Raw genomic sequence first — 22,474 nt, forward strand, 5'->3', positions numbered from 1 at the left:
CACATCACTGTAGCATCATTTTGAGGTTCTTAACAACTCTCACTACATGACTGTCAGCATCATTTTGAGGTTTTAAGCAACTCTTACTGCATTACTGGAGCATCATTTTGAGGTCCGTAGCAACTCTCACTACATCACTGTTGCATCATTTGAGATTTTAAGCAACTCTCACTACATCACTGTAGCATCATTTGGATCATAGTAGAAACTCTCACCATATCAGTGTCGCATCATTTTAAGATTTTAAGAAACTCTCACCACATCACTGTAGCATCATTTTGAGATATGAAGCAACTCTCACTACATCACTTTAGCATCATTTCTTCGATGAGTAGCAACTCTCACTGTATCACTGTAGCATCATTTTGAGGTTTTTAGCAACTCTCACTACATCACTGTAGCATCATTTTGAGGGTCGTAGCAACTCTCACTACATTACTGACAGCATCATTTTGATTTTTTTTCCAACTCTCACCACATCACTTTTGCATCATTTTGAGATTTTTAGCAACTCTTTCCACATTACTGTCTCATCATTTTGAGGTTTGGAGCAACTCTCACTACATTACTGTCGCATCATTTTGAGGATTTTAGCAACTCTCACCACATCACTTTAGCATCATTTTGAGATTTTTAGCAACACTTACAACATTACTGTAGCATTATTGAGGTTCGTAGCAAGTCTCACTTCATTACTTACAGCATCATTTTGAGATTTTTAGCAACTCTCATCACATCACTTTAGCATCATTTTGAGGATAGTAGCAACTCTCACTACATGACTGTCAGCATCATTTTAAGGTTTTAAGCAACTCTTACTACATCACTGGAGCATCATTTTGACGTTCGTAGCAACTCTCACTACATCACTGTAGCATCATTTTGAGGTTTTAGCAACCTAATACATTACTGTAGCATCATTTTGAGGATCGTAGCAACTCTCACTACATCACTGTTGCATCATTTGAGATTTTAAGCAACTCTCACTACATCACTGTAGCATCATTTGGAGGATAGTAGCAACTCTCACCACATCACTGGAGCATCATTTTGAGGTTCGTAGCAACTCTCACTGTATCACTTTAGCATCATTTTGAGATTTTTAGCAACTCTCACCACATTACTGTCAGCATCATTTTGAGGTCTTTCGCAACTCTTACCACATCACTGTCGCATCATTTTTAGATTTTAAGAAACTCTCACCACATCACTGTAGCATCATTTTGAGGTTTTAAGCAACTCTTACTGCATCACTGGAGCATCATTTTCAGGTCCGTAGCAACTCTCACTACATCACTGTCGCATCATTTTGAGGTTTTAAGCAACTCTCACCACATTACTGTAGCATCATTTTGAGGTTCGTAGCAACTCTCACTACATGACTGTCACCATCATTTTGAGGTTTGTAGCAACTCTCACTTCATCACTTTCAGCATCATTTTGAGGATAGTAGCAACTCTCACGACATCACTGTAAGCATCATTTTTAGGTTAGTAGCAACTCTCACGACATCACTCTTGCATCATTTTGAGGTCGGTAAATACTCTCACCACATCACTGTAGCTTCATTTCTTAGGTACATAGCAACTTTCGCAACATCACTTTAGCATCATTTTGAGATTAGTAGCAACTCTCACCACATCACTCTAGCATCATTTTGAGGTCGGTAACAATTCTCACCACATCACTGTAGCATCATTTCTTAGGTACATAGCAACTCTCACAACATCACTTTAGCATCATTTTGAGATTAGTAGCAACTATCACTACATCACAGTGGCATCATTTCTTAGGTTTGTAGCAACTCTCACCACATCACTGTAGCATCATTTTGAGGTTCGTAGAAACTCTCACGACATCACTTTCAGCATCATTTTGAGATTAGTAGCAACTCTCACCATATAACTTAAGCATCATTTTGAGGATAGTAGCAACTCTCACGACATTACTGGAGCCTCATTTTTAGGTTTTTAGCAACTATCACTACATCACTGTGGCATCATTTCTTAGGTTTGTAGCAACTCTCACCACATCACTGTAGCATCATTTCTTAGGTTAGTAGCAACTCTCATTACATCACTTTAGCATCATTTTGAGATTAGTAGCAACTCTCACCCCATCACTGTGGCATAATTTCTTAGGTTAGTAGCAACTCTCATTACATCACTGTCAGCATCATTTTGAGGTTTTTAGCAACTCTCACTACATGACTGTAGCATCATTTTTTAGGTTAGTAGCAACTCTCACCACATCACTGTGGCATCATTTTAAGGTTTTAAGCAACTCTTACTGCATCACTGGAGGATCATTTTGAGATTTGAAGCAACTCTCAACACATCACTTAAGCATCATTTCTTAGATTAGTAGCAACTCTCACTACATCACTGCAGCATCATTTTGAGGTTTTTAGCAACTCTTCCTACATCACTGTCGCATCATTTTGAGGATAGTAGCAAATCTCACTTCATGACTGTCAGCATCATTTTGAGGTTCGTACCAACTCTTACTACATCACTGGAGCATCATTTTGAGTTTTTTGGATCTATTACCACATCACTGTCACATCATTTTGAGATTTTTAGCAACTGTCACGACATCACTGTAGCATCATTTGGAGGATAGTAGCAACTGTCACTACATGACTGTCAGATTCATTTTTAAAGGTTTTAAGCAACTCTTACTGCATCACTGGAGCATCATTTTGAGGTTTTTAGTCAACCGAATACATTACTGTAGCATCATTTTGAGGATCGTAGCAACTCTCACTACATCACTGTAGCATCATTTTGAGGTTTTTAGCAACCTAATATATTACTGTAGCATCATTTTGAGGATCATAGCAACTCTCTTTACATCACTGTGGAATCATTTTGAGGTTCGTAGCAACTCTTACCACATCACTGTAGCATCATTTTGAGGTTCTTAACAACTCTCACTACATTACTGTCAGCATCATTTTGAGGTTTTAAGCAACTCTTACTGCATCACTGGAGCATCATTTTGAGGTCCGTAGCAACTCTCACTACATCACTGTAGCATCATTTGAGATTTTAAGCAACTCTCACTACATCACTGTAGCATCATTTGGAGGATCGTAGCAACTCTCACCACATCACTGTCGCATCATTTTGAGATCTTAAGCAACTCTCACAACATCACTGTAGCATCATTTGGAGGATAGTAGCAACTCTCACCATATCACTGTCGTATCATTTTAAGATTTTAAGAAACTCTCACCACATCACTGTAGCATCATTTTGAGATTTGAAGCAACTCTCACTACATCACTTTAGCATCATTTCTTCGATGAGTAGCAACTCTCACTGTATCACTGTAGCATCATTTTGAGGTTTTTAGCAACTCTCACTACATCACTGTAGCATCATTTTGAGGGTCGAAGCAACTCTCACTACATTACTGACAGCATCATTTTGATTTTTTTTTTCAACTCTCACCACATCACTTTAGCATCATTTTGAGATTTTTAGCAACTCTTACCACATTACTGTCGCATCATTTTTAGGTTCGGAGCAACTCTCACTACATTACTGGTGCATCATTTTGAGGTTCGTGGCAACTCTCACTACATCACTGTAGCATCATTTTGAGGATTTTAGCAACTCTCACCACATCACTTTAGCATCATTTTGAGATTTTTAGCAACTCTTACCACATCACTGGAGCATCATTTTGACGTTCGTAGCAACTCTCACTACATCACTGTAGCATCATTTTGAGGTTTTAGCAACCTAATACATTACTGTAGCATCATTTTGAGGATCGTAGCAACTCTCTCTACATCACTGTTGCATCATTTGAGATTTTAAGCAACTCTCTCTACATCACTGTTGCATCATTTGAGATTTTTAGCAACTCTCACCACATTACTGTCAGCATCATTTTGAGGTCTTTCGCAACTCTTACCACATCACTGTCGCATCATTTTGAGATTTTAAGAAACTCTCACCACATCACTGTAGAATCATTTTGAGGTTTTAAGCAACTCTTACTGCATCACTGGAGCATCATTTTCAGGTCCGTAGCAACTCTCACTACATCACTGTAGCATCATTTTGAGGTTTTAAGCAACTCTCACCACATTACTGTTGCATCATTTTGAGCTTCGTAGCAACTCTCACTACATCACTGTAGCATCATTTTGAGGTTCGTGGCAACTCTCACTACATCCTGTAGCATCATTTTGAGGATTTTAGCAACTCTCCCCCCATCACTTCAGCATCATTTTTAGATTTTTAGTAACTCCTACTACATTACTGTAGCATCATTTTGAGGTTCGTAGCAACTCTCACTACATCACTGGAGCATCATTTTGAGGTTCGTAGCAACTCTCACTACATTACTGACAGCATCATTTGAGGTTTTGAGCAACTCTCATCACATCACTTTCGCATCATTATGAGATTTTTAGCAATTCTCACCACATCACTGTAGCATCATTTTGAGGATAGTAGCAAATCTCACTTCATGACTGTCAGCATCATTTTGAGGTTCGTAGCAACTCTGACTACATCACTGGAGCATCATTTTGAGTTTTTTGAAACTATTACCACATCACTGTCACATCATTTTGAGATTTTTAGCAACTCTCACTACATCATTGTAGCATCATTTGAAGGATAGTAGCAACTCTCACCACATCACTGTCGCATCATTTTGAGATTTTAAGCAACTCTCACTACATGACTGTCAGCATCATTTTAAGGTTTTAAGCAACTCTTACTGCATCACTTTAGCATCATTTTTTAGGTTCGTAGCAACTCTCACCACATCACTGTAGCATCATTTCTTAAGTAAGTAGCCACTCTCATTACATCACTTTGGCATGATTTTGAAATTACTATCAACTCTCACCACATCACTGTAGCATCATTTTGATGTCATGAGCAACTCTTACTACATCACTGTAGCATCATTTTGAGGTTATTAGCAACTCTCATTACATCACTTTAGCATCATTTTGACATTAGTTGCAACTCTCACTACAACACTGTAGCATCATTTCTTAGGTTCGTAGCATCTCTCATTACATCACTTGATTATCATTTCTTATGTGAGAAGAAACTCTCACTACATCACTGTAGCTTTATTTTCAGTTAAGAAGAAACTCTCACTACATCACTGTAGCTTTATTTTCAGTTAAGAAGAAACTCTCACTACATTACTGTAGCTTTATTTTCAGTTAAGAAGAAACTCTCACTACATTACTGTAAGCATCAATTTGAGGATAGTGTCAACTCTTACTTCATCACTGCATCATTTTGAGGTTCGTAGCAACTCTCACTCCATGACTTTAGCATCAATTTTTAGGTTTTAAGCAACTCTCACTACATTACTGTCAGCATCAATTTGAGCTTCCTAGTAACTCTCACTACATCACTGTCGCATCATTTCTTAGGTTCGGAGCAACTCTCATTACATCACTTTAGCATCATTTTTAAATTAGTAGCAACTGTCATTACATCACTTGAGCATCATTTTGAGGTTCGTAGAACTCTCACCACATCAGTGTAACATCATTTTGAGGTTAGTAGCAACTCTCACTACATCACTGAAGAATCATTTTGAGAATAGTTGAAACTCTCACTACATCACTGTAGCCTTATTTTGAGTTTAGCAGAAACTCTCACTACATTACTGTCAGCATCATTTTGAGGTTTTTAGCAACTCTCACCACATCACTGGAGCATCATTTCTTAGGGTAGTAGCAACTCTTACTACATCACTGAAGCATCATTTTGAGGATAGTAGTAACTCTTACTACACCACTGTCGAATCATTTAAAGGTTCGTAGCAATTCTCACTACATTACTGTCAGCATCATTTTGAGGTTCGTAGAACTCTCACCACATCACTGTAGCATCCTTTCTTAGGTTAGTAGCAAGTCTCATTACATCACTTCAGCATCATTTTGAGGTTCGTAGCAACTCTCATGACATCACTTTTGCATCATTTTTAAATTAGTAGCAACTGTCATTACATCACTTGAGCATCATTTTGAGGTTCGTAGAACTCTCACCACATCAGTGTAACATCATTTTGAGGTTAGTCGCAACTCTCACTACATCACTGAAGAATCATTTTGAGAATAGTTGAAACTCTCACTACATCACTGTAGCCTTATTTTGAGTTTAGCAGAAACTCTCACTACATTACTGTCAGCATCATTTTGAGGTTTTTAGCAACTCTCACCACATCACTGGAGCATCATTTCTTAGGGTAGTAGCAACTCTTACTACATCACTGAAGCATCATTTTGAGGATAGTAGTAACTCTTACTACACCACTGTCGAATCATTTAAAGGTTCATAGCAATTCTCACTACATTACTGTCAGCATCATTTTGAGGTTCGTAGAACTCTCACCACATCACTGTAGCATCCTTTCTTAGGTTAGTAGCAACTCTCATGACATCACTATCAGCATCATTTTGAGGTTAGTCGCAACTCTCACGACATTACTGTTGCATCATCTTGCGGTTTTTAGCAACTCTCACCACATCACTGCAGCATCATTTCTTAGGTTTTTAGCAACTCTCACTACATCACTGTAGCATCATTTTTAGGTGAGTTGCAACTCTCAATACATTACTGTAATCATCATTTTGAGGTTTTTAGCAACTCTCACCACATCACTGGAGCATCATTTCTTAGGTTAGTAGCAACTCTCATTACATCACTGTCAGCATCATTTTGAGATTAGTAGCAACTCTCACTACATCACTGTAGCATCATTTTGAGGATTTTTGAAACTCCCACTTCATGAGTGTCAGCATCATTTTGAGATTAGTAGCAACTCTCACTACATCACTGTAGCATCAGTTTGAGGTTTTAGCACCTGTCACAACATTACTGATAGCATCATTTTGAGATTTTTAGCAACTCTCACTACATCACTATCAGCATCATTTTGAGGTTGGTAGCAACTCTCACTACATCACTGTAGCATTATTTTGAGTTAACAGAAACTCACACTACATTACTGTCAGTATCATTTTTAGGTTTTTAGCAACTCTCACTAAATGACTTTAGCATCATTTTGAGGTTCGTAGCAGCTCTCATGACATCACTGTCAGCATCATTTTGAGATTAGTAGCAACTCTCACTACATCACTGTAGCATCATTTTGAGGATTTTTGAAACTCCCACTTCATGAGTGTCAGCATCATTTTGAGATTAGTAGCAACTCTCACTACATCACTGTAGCATCAGTTTGAGGTTTTAGCAACTGTCACAACATTACTGATAGCATCATTTTGAGATTTTTAGCAACTCTCACTACATCACTATCAGCATCATTTTGAGGTTGGTAGCAACTCTCACTACATCACTGTAGCATTATTTTAAGTTAACAGAAACTCACACTACATTACTGTCAGTATCATTTTTAGGGTTTTAGCAACTCTCACTACATCACTGTAGCATTATTTTGAGATAAGTAGCAACTCTCACTACATCACTGAAGCATCATTTTGAGATTTTTAGCAACTCTCACTACATCACTGTAGCATCATTCATAGATTTTAAGCAACTCTCACTACATAACTGTAGCATCATTTTGAGGATAGTAGCAACTCTCACTACATCACTGTAGCATCATTTGGAGGATAGTAGCAACTCTCACTAAATGACTGTCAGCATCATTTTAAGGTTTCAAGCAACTCTTACTGCATCACTGGAGCATCATTTTGAGGTTAGTAGCAACTCTCACTACATCACTGTAGCATCATTTTGAGGTTTTTCGCAACTCTCACCACATCACTGTAGCCTCATTTTGAGGTTCGTAGCAACTCTCACTACATTACTGTTAGCATCATTTTGAGGTTCGTAGCAACTCTCACTACATCACTGTCGCATCATTTTGAGGTTTTTCGCAACTCTCACCACATCACTGTAGCATCATTTTGAGGTTCGTAGCAACTCTCACTACATTACTGACAGCATCATTTTGAGGTTCGTAGCAACTCTCACTACATTACTGTAGCATCATTTTGAGGTTTTTTGCAACTCTCACCACATCACTGTAGCATCATTTTGAGGTTCGTAGCAACTCTCACTACATTACTGACAGCATCATTTTGAGGTTTTTAGCAACTCTCACCACATCACTGAAGAATCATTTTGAGATTTTTAGCAACTCTTACTACATCACTGTAGCATCATTTTGAGGAAAGTAGCAACTCTCACTTCATGACTGTCAGCATCATTTTAAGGTTTGAAGCAACTCTCACTACATCACTGGAGCATCATTTTGAGGTTTTTAGCAACTCTCACAACATCACTGAAGCATCATTTTGAGATTTTTAGCAACTCTTACGACATCACTGTAGCATCATTTTGAGCTTCGTAGCAACTCTCACTACATCACTGTAGCATCATTTTGAGGTTTTAAGCAACTCTCACTAAATCACTGTTGCATCATTTCTTAGGTTTGTAGCAATTCTTTTTACATCACTGGAGCATCATTTCTTAGATTAGTAGCAACTCTCACTACATTACTGGAGCATCATATTGAGGTTCGTAGTGTCACGTCCCCATGGTCACGGGCATGGGGGCGTTGCATTATTTTTGACATCCTTCCCTTCTCAGGTTCGAGCTTCATGGGGCGGAGCTGCTGACTAATTGGGAGCACCTGGGCCCGGCGTCTCCCAGCTATAAAGCAGGCGATCAACCTGGCCGGTTGTCTCTCGCTCACTCCTCCTGGCCCACGTCGGAGCGATGGTTGTGTTTCTTGAGTTATGTCTTGTTTAGTTCTCTGCATCCATCACACCGCACACATACACCCCCTGTACACTCATGCACACACTCGCACTCACCACTGACACTACTGATAACCACACTCCACTGTACGTTATGGTTTGCCTTGTGTTGATTTTGCGTTACTAATAATAAATTATTAGTTGTGTTTCACGTTTAGTCTGCGTCTCCCTCCTTCGATGTCACGATTTCTGAGCCGGGTCGTGACAGAAGCAACTCTCACCACATCACTGTCGCATTATTTTGAGATTTTAAGCAACTCTCAGTACATCACTGGAGCATCATTTTGAGGTTCATCGAAACTCTCACTACATCACTGTAGCATCATTTGGAGGATAGTAGCAACTCTCACTACATGACTGTCAGCATCATTTTAAGGTTTTCAGCAACTCTCAGTACATCACTGGAGCATCATTTTGAGGTTCATCGAAACTCTCACTACATCACTGTAGCATCATTTTGAGGATAGTAGCAACTCTCACCACATCACTTTCGCATCATTTATTAGGTTAGAAGCAACTCTCATGACATCACTTTCGCATCTTTTTGAAATTAGTAGATACTCTCATTACATCACTGTCAGCATCATTTTGAGTTCATTATTATCATTGAGGTTATTCGAATCTTTCACTGCATTACTGTTAGCATTATTTTGATTTCATTAGCAATTCTTACGACATCTCTGTCGCATTATTTTGAGGTTATTAGCAACTCTTCCTACATCCCTGTAGCATTGTTTTTGAGGTCGTTAGCAAATCTTCCTACATCACTGTAGCATTTTTTGAGGTTATTCGCAAATCTTACGACATCACTCTCAGCATCATTTTGAGATCATTAGTAACTTTAATTACATCACTGTAGCATCGTTTTGAGGTTCGTAGCAAATATTACTACAAGACTGTCAGCATCACTTTGAGGTTATTCGAAACTTTCACTACATTACTGTCAGCATCACTTTCAGTTTGTTAGAAATCCTTAGAACATCACGGTAGCATCATTTTGAGGTTCGTAGCAACTATTACTACAATAATGTCAGTATTATTTTGAGTTTATTAGCAATTCTTACGACATCACTTTCGCATTACTTTGAGTTTTTTAGCAACTCTTACTAGATTACCGTCAGCATCATTTTGAGTTCATTTGCAATTCTTCCGACATCACTGTCGCATCATTTTGAGTTCATTAGCAATTCTTACAACATCACTGTCGCATCATTTTGAGTTCATTAGCAATTCTTACGACATCACTGTCGCATCATTTTGAGGTTATTAGCAACTATTACTACATTACTGTCAGCATCACTGAGTTTATTAGCATCTATCACCACGTGACTGTTAGCATCGTTTTGAGTTCAATAGCAATTCTTACGACATCACTGTCATCATCATTTTTAGGTTACTCGCAGCTCTAACCACATGACTGTCAGCATCACTTTGAGGTTATTCGAAACTTTCACTACATTACTGTTAGTATCATTTTGAGTTTATTAGCAATTCTTACGACATCACAGTAGCATTATTTTGAGTTTCGTAGCAACTCTTACTACATGACTGTCAGCATCACTTTGAGGTTATTCGAAAAACTTACTACATTGCTGTAAGCATCACTGAGTTGATTAGCAACTATCACTACATTAAAGTTAGCATCATTTTAAGTTCATTAGCAATTCTTCCGACATCACTTTCAGCATCATTTTGAGGTTATTACCAATTCTTCTGACATCACTGTCGCATTATTTTGAGGTTGTTAGCAACTCTTACTACATTACTGTTGCATTATTTTAAGCAACTCTTTCTAACTGACTGTCAGCATCACTTTGAGGTTGTTCGAAACACTGACTACATTACTTTAAGCATCACTGAGTTAATTAGCAACTATCACTACATTACTGTTAACATCATTTTGAGTTCATTAGCAATTCTTCCGACATCACTGTCGCAATATTTTGAGGTTCGTAGCAACTTTTACTACATTACTGTCAGCATCACTTTTAGGTTATTCAAAACTTTCACTCCATTACTGTTAGCATAATTTTGAGTTCATTAGCAATTCTTACTACATCACTGTCGCATCATTTTGAGATCATTAGCAATTCTTCCGACATCACTATCGCATTATTTTGAGGTTCGTAGCAACTCTTTCTACTTTACTGTTGCATTATTTTGACGTTATTAGCAGCTCTCACTACATTACTGTCAGAATCATTTTGAGGTTATTAGCAGCTCTCACTAGATTACTGTCAGCATCATTTTGAGTTCATTAGCAACTCTTACTACATGACTGTCAGCATCACTTTGAGGTTGTTTGAAACACTTACTATATTACTGAAAGCATCACTGAGTTTATTAGCAACTATCACTACATTACTGTTAGCATCATTTTGAGTTCATTAGCGTTTCTTCCGACATCACTGTCGCATTATTTTGAGATTATTAGCAATTCTTCCGACATCATTGTCGCATTATTTTGAAGTTCATAGAAACTCTTACTACATGACTGTCAGCATTACTTTGAGGTTATTCGAAACTTTCACAACATTACTTTTAGCATCATTTTGAGTTCATTAGCAATTCTAATGCGGCTCGAGGCCACGCTGGTTCACCGAGCGACAAGGTGAGCCTTGAAAACGGCATCGGCTGAGCTTCCCGGGCTTTGGATACCCTGGTGAATTCCCCAAATGTGGGAGTCTCAACTGCATAATTTCTGACAGTGGGGGACTGCGTCCGCGCTCTCCCCTGTGATCGTGTGAAAAAAGGAAAGAAAGAAAGAAAGGCCGACCACGGCGGCAACAACGGTGACCGCCTGTCCCGGCCAGTTGGCGGTCTCCTCTTGTGCTGGCCAGCCTGAGGAGACCGCGGAGGACGTAGCCTCGATGAGCTCCCTGTATCTCTCACACCTTCCAGCCCTAAATGAAGAGGGCAGGGTTTCTGCCACATTTAGTTGAGGGTCATGGTATCTGACAAGCCCTGGGCTCAGGACAATACATCCACGGCTCGTCTTTGCAGTAAGTGGAATGATACCAGAGAATTCATGCGTGGGAGGAGATCAACTTGGAAAACCCCGACTCCAGGATGAGTCGCTGGCTTGTGGCTTTGAACACCGCTTTGTTTTACTTTGAGTCGCCCCACTAGCATAGCAGGGTGAAGGCACCGATTGCCTTTGCTTTGGATAGCAGTGGGGACAACCAGTGTGCCAGATGTAGTGTTTATGGCACTGCATTTTGTGTCGCCACCCAAAATGTTGCAGTTCCTGCCCACAGCCGCGGCCGGGATTGGCTGTACCGGGGGTGCTGGCTCTCACGTCGGGTGGCTGACAGGCATCGCTTCTCGGCCTTTTGGCTAAGATCAAGTGTAGTATCTGTTCTTATCAGTTTAATATCTGGTACGTTCCCTATCTGGGAACCATATATTAAATTGCTTTTTGGAACAGGGAGATGGAACGGGAGCTTGCTCCGTCCTTTCCACACATCAACCTGGTATTGCAGTGTTTCCAGGAGTGGTGCAATGCCCCGCATTTCTCGTCGGAAATAAAACAAGCCTCCGCCAGGCACTCGCTCACCTGCTCCACCCAAAGCCGGAGCAGGGTTCTCCTCCTGCACTGCAGCTTTTCCTCAGCCTGCGGCCGCAATGGCCTTCCAGGAACAGTGCGGGCCCCTCTCCTTTTGTCAGGAGCAAATCCCGTGCTCTTCAGGCCAACTCTCGAGTGCTGCACATGAGGCCGGGGCTGGATTTCCGCCCGCGCTGCCGCTGGGCGTCAAGTTGTGGCTCCGTTTGCACTCCAGATAAGGATGGAGGTCCGCTGACGGCACTGCTCTCGGAGCCTTTCCCAAAAGGCTTTGGAATGCACTCTGAAAGACCTGAACCTTCAATGTGCCTGTTTTGCCCAGAGATGGGTTGTGAACTTGATGTTGAAATGTGAAACCCCAGCTTGCTGCCTTCAGTCTTTCGGAATTGGGCCGCTTGCGTTGACAGCTCTCATGGTCGCGACGCTCCATCCAAGGGTGAAAGCGGACGGAGATTGTTTTTTTTACTGCGGGGCACGATGCGTGCGGTTAGAGGCCACGCTGGTGCCCCCAGCGAGAAGGTGAGCCTTGAAAACGGCATCGGTCGAGCTTCCCGGGCTTGGGATATCCGACATCCGGCATCGTTGTGAGAAACAAAGGGGGCTGCGCACGCGGCAGATTGGCACAAGGTAGGAAAGATCAGGCGCTGTGTCGGCCTCCCTGCCTGTCAGTCAGAAGGCTGTGTCCCTGGAGCTCATGTCTGTTCCTAAGCTCAGCGAGTCATACTTACCTGGCAGAGGAGATACCATGATCAGCAAGGTGGTTCTCCCCGGGTGAGGCTCAGCCATTGCACTGGGGCTGTGCTGACCCTGGTGAATTCCCCAAATGTGGGAATCTCAACTGCATAATTTCTGACAGTGGGGGACTGCGTCCGCGCTCTCCCCTGTGATCGTGTGAAAAAAGGAAAGAAAGAAAGAAAGGCCGACCACGGCGGCGGCAACAACAACGGTGACCGCCTGTCCCGGCCAGTTGGCGGTCTCCTCTTGTGCTGGCATGCCTGAGGAGACCGCGGAGGACGTAGCCTCGATGAGCTCCCAGTGTCTCTCACACCTTCCAGCCCTAAATGAAGAGGGCAGGGTTTCTGCCACATTTAGTTGAGGGTCATGGTATCTGACAAGCCCTGGGCTCAGGACAATACATCCACGGCTCGTCTTCGCAGTAAGTGGAAGGATACCAGAGAGAATTCATGCGTGGGAGGAGATCAACTTGGAAAACCCCGACTCTCAATTCTGACGACATCACTGTCGCATCATTTTGAGATCATTAGTAATTCTTCTTACATCACTGTCGCATTATTTTTAGTTTCATAGCAACTCTTACTACATTACTGTGTCATTATTATAAGGTTTTTTGCAACTCTTCATAAATTACTGTCAGCATCACTTTGAGTTTATTAGCAACTATCACTACATTACTGTCAGCATCATTTTTGAATTCATTAGCAATTCTTCCGGCATCACTGTAGCATCATTTTGAGATCATTAGCAATTCTTACTACATCACTGTCACATCATGTTGATATCATTAGCAATTCTTACGACATCACCGTAGTATTATTTTGAGGTTAGTAGCAACTCTTACTACATGACTGTCAGCTTCACTTTGAGGTTGTTCAAAACACTTACTACGTTACTGTAAGCATAACTGAGTTTATTAGCAACTATCACTACATGACTGTCAGCATCACTTTGAGGTAGTTCGAAACACTTACGACATTACTGTAAGCATCACTGAGTTTATTAGCAACTATCGCTACATTACTGTTGGCATTATTTTGAGTTCATTAGCAATTCTTACTACATGACCGTCACATCATTTTGATATCATTAGCAATTCTTACAACATCACTGTAGAATCATTTTGAGATCATTAGCAGCTCTTACTAGATTTCCGTCAGCATCATTTTGAGTTTATTAGCAATTCTTCCGACATCGCTGTCGCATTATTTTGAGTTTTGTAGCAACTCTTACTACATGACTGTCAGCATCACTTTGAGGCCATTCGAAACTTTCATTCCATTACAGTTAGCATCATTTTGAGTTCATTAGCAATTCTTGCTACATCACTGTCGCATCATTTTGAGACCATTAGCAATTCTTCCAACATCACTGTCGCATTATTTTGAGGTTCGTAGCAACTCTGACTACATGACTGTCAGCATCACTTTGAGGTATTTCGAAACACTTACTACATTACTGTTAGCATCATTTTGAGTTTATTAGCAATTCTTATGACAACAGTGTAGCATCATTTTAACGTTAGTTTCAACTTTTCCTACATTACCGTCAGCATCATTTTTAGTTTTTTAGCATCTCTTACTACATCACTGTAGCATCATTTTGAGTTCATTAGCAACTCTTCCGACATCACTGTCGCATTATTTTGAGTTTAGTAGCAACTCTTACTACATGACTGTCAGCATCATTTTGAGGGAGTTTGAAACTCTTACTAAATTATTGTAAGTATCACTGAGTTTATTAGCAACTATCACTACGTTACTGTTAGCATCATTTTGAGTTCATTAGAAATTCTTCTGAAATCACTGTCGCATTATTTTGAGGTTATTAGCAACTCTTAATACATTACTGTCCGCATCATTTTTAGGTTACTCGAAACTCTAACCACATGACTGTCAGCATCACTTTGAGGTTATTCGAAACTTTCACTACATTACTGTTAGCATCATTTTGAATTTATTAGCAGCTCTTACTAGATTACCGTCGCATCATTTTGAGATCATGAGCAATTCTTCCGACATCACAGTCGCATTATTTTGTGGTTTTTAGCAACTCTTACTACATGACTGTCAGCATCACTGAGTTTATTAGCAACTATCACTACATCACTGTCGCATCATTTTGAGATCATTAGCAATTCTTCTGAAATCACTGACGCATTACTTTGAGGTTCGAAGCAACTCTTACTACATTACTGTCAGCATCACTTTGAGGTTAATCGAAACTCTAACCACATGACTGTCAGCATCACTTAGTTTATTAGCAACTATCACTACATTACTGTTAGCATCATTTTGAGTTCATTAGCAATGTGGGGCTTTGATTGGGAATTGTAAGAAAAATCACTGAATGAACAACACAAACACAGACTGTGTCTGAAATTCCAAACCTGCACCCGAAACCAGTGTGGAATCAATTGTATCCACTGTCAATCCTGATTCTGGAGAAATTTCTTTGTGTGTTTTGATGGACGCGAGCCAAGCAGAAATTTCCCACAATGCAATAGGGCGGCGTTTGGTCAGTGTTGAGCAGGCGTCAGTCTGACAATGATGTCATATTATTGTGTCATCACTTGACCAGACCCAAAAGTAGGCTCAGGTATCAGTTTCTTCTCAATGCTAATGTCTGCTAGCTTAGTCTGCTACTTTGATGGCTCTGCCTGCTCAAAGGTCCAGACCCCTGGATGTGGTGGTTCCTACCTGAACGTAGATTCTGTCAGCTCATGTTGTTAAATCAACTCACCAGGAACACCAGTAGATTTCAATGGACTGACAATGAGTCTCATTGAATGGGTGTCTCGTCCAATGAGAAACAATCAGTCTCAGGTTGAAGCTCATCAATGAGGTCTTGTGGATCAGTGGCTTGCATGAATGAATGAGTTGGAAGACTTCTTGGAAATTAAAGAGGATTTAATACAATTAAGAAAACACTTAAGACAGAGTGATAATTCCAGCAGAGTAATTAAGGCCCATATTGAGTAGCAGGTATGAATTAGCCTGGATTTATCTGAGCTTCAAGTAGACGGCTAAGAGGCAGGTGGAAAGGTGTGTAGGATGAACGATGGTGACCTCCAACCAAATGAAGAGGACTGAGTGGAGGCTGACCAGCTCTACGGAGTCAGGCGGAGTTTGGCAGCGAGACAGGAGTCCAGGCCTGAATCGGTGAAAACCAACATAACCGGCTTACGTTCTCAGCTGGATTCTCCCATCGATGTACGACGCCTCTCCAACGAACTGGTGGGAGGACGGCCTCCAAAGCCTCCACCTCGTCGACCGTGGCTCCCGCTGAGATTCGCTCGATGAAGAAGGGAAGCGCGTTGATTGGCTACCCTCTGGTCTCAGGCTGCTGGCTGCCTGGACTAAGCTGCTCTTCTCCGACACAAAGGTGGCTTCTCTCTCTTCAAGGCTCACAGGAGGTCAAGAGTGTAGCGACCGTGAGCCGAGATCGATGATGAATTACAAAAATAGAAAATCAAAAAATAAATTAGAGGAATAGAAAAGAAAAGGGGGGGGGGGCGGACCAGCTGCTCTAGGAGCTCACACACAAAGGGCAGAAACAAGAAGCACTGAAGAGAGCGCCAGCAGTGGATGGTGCCACCACTGTTACAGTAAACTGGTCCGCCTCAGAGCAGTGACCTTTGACCTGTGAGGGGTTGTTGGCCAATCAGCACACTTTGCTGTCTTCAGTCCTTCTCAGATATCAACAAATGAAGCTGGTTGAACAGACAGCAATCATCATCACTCAGAGACATCACCTGGAGAGGAAGACTGCTCCGAGTTGTGACAATGACAGTGAAGAGGCAAGGAGAGCTGGACAACCACAGACAGTGAAACATTCGGAACATCATGTTGATACACGTGTGTGTGTGTGTGTGTGTGTGTGTGTGTGTGTGTCAGAATCGGAATCAGAATCTTTTATTTTCGTTGTAGGGGGGGGGGGTACAGTGACAATAGTTAGAGCGCTCTTCCAGAGCCACCGTGCACCACAGAATGCAGATACAAAGAAAAGATAAAAGCAAGATAAAAGACACTGTTAGAACAGAAAGATCCATCAACCCACCAACCAGAGGTGTGTCTGGTACAGATGTGGAATTATTGGCTCACACAATGTTGAGGACACTGGAAGAAGACAAACAAAAAAGGCTGGTGTGATCCAGACCTTCATCAAAAATGGTCCTGGAGAACTGTTCAATGTGTCAGGATTTCTGTCCATTGTCTTCTGCTGATCCTGTTCAGGGTCATGAGGGGGTGGAGCCTATCCCAGCAGCTTTTGGGCGACAGGCCGTGTTCACCCTGGACAGGTCACCAGTCCATCACAGGGCCAACACATCCACAGACAAACATTCCAAGCCAGACTCAGGAGGATCTCTCCACCCTACAGACTGTAAAGGAACCATCAAAGATGGCAGTTGGAGTTCTGTGGATCTGTGCTGGATTCCTCGTCCTCACGGACCAGAAGTCTGTCTGAAATACTGCACTGATTGATGATCTTTTCATGAATCTGGAAAAGCTTCTAAAATGAAAGGAAAACAATCCTATCTTCTTCATGTCTCAAGCCAAATCAAACCAAGAGTTCTTTTATCATATTTTTTTAACCGGACGTCTGCTTTGACTGGTTGGTTGTTGAAAGAGAGCAGGACAGGACAGACAGCAGAAGACAAATATAGAGAAGGAAAGACAAAAGACAGAGAGAAAGGAGGGAGAGAATGACAAAAAGATGGGAACAAGATGAGGGTGAAAGACAAGCAGAGAGAAAGACAGAGGCCCAGGGGGATGGAAGACAGACACACAACCAACAACAGCAGCAGCAATAATAGTAAACTAGCTGCCAATGATAACGTCTCCTGGTCGCTGAAGCAATCAACTTCATAATAGGAGGATTGAAGAGCCAGGAAATAAAATATTAGCACAATACTGATGTGAATGTTCGTGCAATACTGAGAACACTGATATGAAGACGACTAGTAGGGGCGGCACGGTGGTGCAAGAAGACAAACAAAAAAGGCTGGTGTGATCCAGACCTTCATCAAAAATGGTCCTGGAGAACTGTTCAATGTGTCAGGACTTCAGAAGCTCCAATCCTCTCTAAGGTCCAGTGAGAGTGGAAGAGATTATAAATGAGAGAAGCAGGGCCCTCACTCAGAACTGAACCAGCTCAGTTGGGAGAGCCTTAGACTGAAGATCTAAAGGTCCCTGGTCCGATCCCAGGTTTCAGCAGAGGAGCAGCATTGACTTTACTTTCCAGTGGAGGAACTGCAGACATGAAGGAAACTAACATCTTGTCCTGTGCATTCTTGTGACATTCAGGACATTTTTGGAGCCTCTTGTTGGATTTTGCCACAGAGAATCAGAGCCAATCAAAAGCATGGTGGACTTCAACATGGAGGACTGAACAAGTCAAGAAAGCATCAGTTTGACCTTCACAGGTGTTTCTGTTCCTGTCTCAATGCTGTAGAAAGAGCCTGAGGAGCTCAGAGGGTAGAGCATCAGACTTTTAATCTGAGGGTCCAGGGTTCAAGTCCCTGTTCAGGTGCTGTGGAGGTTCCAGTGTTTGACAACATGGTACTGGATGAAGTTTAGTGTTGAACAAACTGTCAACATTAAAAGTAGAAGTGTTCTTGTCTTGCCACTGTGAGACAGTCGCTAGAAAACTGACCAACAATAATTTCATGTGGCATGCAATTAACAAAAGACCTACATTGATGGTCGAGGGGAGGCTGGAGCCTATCCCAGCATCGCCAGAGGCGGGGTTCACCCTGGACAGGTCACCACTCAATATGGGCCTTAATTACTCTGCTGGAATTATCACTCTGTCTTAAGGGTTTTCTTAATTGTATTAAATCCTCTTTAATTTCCAAGAAGTCTTCCAACTCATTCATTCATGCAAGCCACTGATCCACAAGACCTCATTGATGAGCTTCAACCTGAGACTGATTGTTTCTCGTTGGACGAGACACCCATTCAATGAGACTCATTGTCAGTCCATTGAAATCTACTGGTGTTCCTGGTGAGTTGATTTAACAACATGAGCTGACAGAATCTACGTTCAGGTAGGAACCACCACATCCAGGGGTCTGGACCTTTGAGCAGGCAGAGCCATCAAAGTAGCAGACTAAGCTAGCAGACATTAGCATTGAGAAGAAACTGATACCTGAGCCTACTTTTGGGTCTGGTCAGGTGATGACACAATAAAATGACATCATTGTCAGACTGACGCCTGCTCAACACTGACCAAACGCCGCCCTATTGCATTGTGGGAAATTTCTACTTGGCTCGCGTCCATCAAAACACACAAAGAAATTTCTCCAGAATCAGTATGGTTAGTGGATACAATTGAGTCCACACTGGTTTTTCATTCTGAGTCGGGTGCAGGTGTGGAATTTCAGACACAGTCTGTGTTTGTGTTGTTCATTCAGTGATTTTTCTTACAATTCCCAATCAAAGCCCCACATTGCTAATGAACTCAAAATGATGCGAACAGTAATGTAGTGATAGTTGCTAATAAACTAAGTGATGCTGACACTCATGTGGTTAGAGTTTCAAGTAACCTAAAAATGATGCAGACAGTAATGTAGTAAGAGTTGCTAATAACCTCAAAGTAATGCGACAGTGATTTCAGAAGAATTGCTAATGATCTCAAAATGATGCGACAGTGATTTAGTAAGAATTGCTAATGAACTCAAACTTATGCTGACAGTAATGTAGTGATAGTTGCTACGAACCTCAAAATAATGCGACTGTGATGTCAGAAGAATTGCAAATGAACTTAAAATGATGCTAACAGTAATGTAGTGATAGTTGCTAATCAAGTCAGTGATGCTTGCAGTAATGTAGTAAGTGTTTCAAACAACCTCAAAGTGATGCTGACAGTCATGTAGTAAGAGTTGCTACGAACCTCAAAATAATGTGACAGTAATGTAGTCAAAGTTGCCACGAACCTCAAAATATTGCGACAGTGATGTCGGAGTAATTGCTAATAAACTCAAAATGATGCTAACAGTTATGTAGTGATAGTTGCTAATCAACTCAGTGATGCTTACAGTAATGTAGTAAGAGTTTCCAACAACCTGAAAGTGATGCTGACAGTCATGTAGTAAGTGTTTTGAACAACTTCAAAGTGATGCTGACAGTCTTGTAGTAAGAGTTGCTAATGAACTCAATTTAATGCGACAGTGATGTCTTAAGAATTGCTAATAGACTCAAAATTATGCTAACAGTAAAGTAGTAAGAGTTGCTTCGAACCTCAAAATAAAACAACGATGATGTAGTAAAAGTTGCTACGAACCTCAAAATATTGCGACAGTGTATCGGAAGAATTGCTAATTAACTCAAAATGAAGCTAACAGTAATGTAGTGATAGTTGCTAATCAATTCAGTGATGCTTACAGTAATGTAGTAAGTGTTTCGAAAAACCTCAAAGTGATGCTGACAGTCATGTAGTAAAAGTTGCTACGAACCTCAAAATAATGCGACAGTGATGTCAGAAGAATTGCTAAAGATCTCAAAATGATGCGACAGTGATTTAGTAAGAATTGCTAATGAACTCAAAATGATGCTAACAGTAATGGAGTGAACATTTCGAACAACCTCAAAGTGATGCTGAAAGTCATGTACTGAGAGTTGCTACGAAGCTAAAAATAATGTGACAGTGATGTCGGAAGAATTGCTAATGATCTCAAAATGATGCGACAGTGATGTAGTAAGAATTGCTCATGAACTCAAAATGATGCTAACAGTAATGGAGTGAAAGTTTCGAATAACCTCAAAATGATGCTGACGGTCATGTAGTAAGAGTTGCTACGAACCTCAAAATAATGCGACAGTGATGTAAGAAGAATTGCTAAAGATCTCAAAATGATGCGACACTGATTTAGTAAGAATTGCTAATGAACTCAAAATGATGCTAACAGTAATGGAGTGAAAGTTTCGAACAACCTCAAAGTGATGCTGATAGTCATGTAGTAAGAGTTGCTTCGAACCTCAAAATAATGCGACAGTGATGTCGGAAGAATTGCTAGTGATCTCAAATGATGTGACAGTGATGTAGTAAGAATTGCTAATGAACTCAAAATGATGCTAACAGTAATGGAGTGAAAGTTTCGAATAACCTCAAAGTGATGCTGACAGTCATGTGGTTTGAGTTGCGAGGAAATAAAAAATGATGCTGACAGTGATGTCGTAAGAATTGCTATTGAACTCAAAACGATGCTAACAGTATCGTAGTGATAGTTGCAAATAGACTCAGTGATGCTTACAGTAATGTAGTAAGAGTTTCGAACAACCTCAAAGTGATGCTGACAGTCATGTAGTAAGAGTTGCTACTAACCTCAAAGTGATGCTAACAGTAATGTAGTGATAGTTGCTAATGAACTCAAAGTGATGCTGACAGTAATGTAGTAAGTGTTTCAAACAACCTCAAAGTGATGCTGACAGTCATGTCGTAAGAGTTGCTACTAACCTCAATTTAATGCTACAGTGATGTCTATGAATTGCGAATGAACTCAAAATGACGCTAACAGTAATGTAGTGATAGTTGCTAATAAACTCAAAATGATGCTAAAAGTAATGTAGTGATAGTTGCTAATCAACTCAGTGATGCTTACAGTAATGTAGTCAGTGTTTCGAACAACCTCAAAGTGACGCTGACAGTCATGTAGTAAGAGTTGCTTCTAACCTCAAAATGATGCTAAAAGTAATGTAGTGATAGTTGCTAATGAACTCAAAGTGATGCTGACAGTAATGTAGTGATAGTTGCTAATGAACTCAAAGTGATGCTGACAGTAATGTAGTAAGAGTTGCTTTGAACCTCAAAGTAATGCGACGGTGATGTCAAAAGAATTGTTAATGATCTCAAACTGGTGCGACAGTGATGTAGTAAGAATTGCTAATGAACTCAAAATGATGCTAACAGTAATGGAGTGAAAGTTTCGAATAACCTCAAAGTGATGCTGACAGTCATGTAGTAAATGTTGCTACGAACGTCAAAATATTGCGACAGTGATGTCGGAAGAATTTCTAATAAACTCAAAATGATGCTAACAGTAATGGAGTGATAGTTGCTAATGAACTCAGTGATGCTTACAGTTATGTAGTAAGTGTTTCGAACAACCTCAAAGTGATGCTGATAGTCATATAGTAAGAGTTGCTACGAACCTCAAAATAATGCGACAGTGATGTCAGTAGAATTGCTAAAGATCTCAAAAAGATGCGACAGTGATTTAGTAAGAATTGCGAATGAACTCAAAATGATGCTAACAGTAATGGAGTGAACGTTTCGAATAACCTCAAAGTGATGCTGACAGTCATGTAGTAAAAGTTGCTACGAACCTCAAAATATTGCGACAGTGATGTCGGAAGAGTTGCTAATGAACTTAATTTAATGCGACAGTGATGTCGTGAGAA

The 22,474-nt window shown here is 40.8% G+C and overlaps 2 non-coding genes across 2 annotated transcripts; both read left to right on the forward strand.

The window, feature by feature from the left end:
• Positions 1 to 12,092: 12,092 nt before the first annotated feature.
• On the forward strand, positions 12,093 to 12,283 carry LOC147271664 (U2 spliceosomal RNA). Its single transcript, XR_015117295.1, has one exon. It is a non-coding gene; the product is annotated as a U2 spliceosomal RNA (small nuclear RNA).
• Positions 12,284 to 13,058: 775 nt separating this feature from the next.
• Positions 13,059 to 13,222, forward strand: LOC147271665 (U1 spliceosomal RNA). Its single transcript, XR_015116782.1, has one exon. It is a non-coding gene; the product is annotated as a U1 spliceosomal RNA (small nuclear RNA).
• Positions 13,223 to 22,474: the final 9,252 nt, after the last annotated feature.

This window comes from Aulostomus chinensis, chromosome 1 (assembly GCF_037954235.1).
Source record: "Aulostomus chinensis isolate RoL2024-O1b breed Wild chromosome 1, RoL_Achi_v1.0, whole genome shotgun sequence".
NCBI lineage: Eukaryota > Metazoa > Chordata > Actinopteri > Syngnathiformes > Aulostomidae > Aulostomus > Aulostomus chinensis.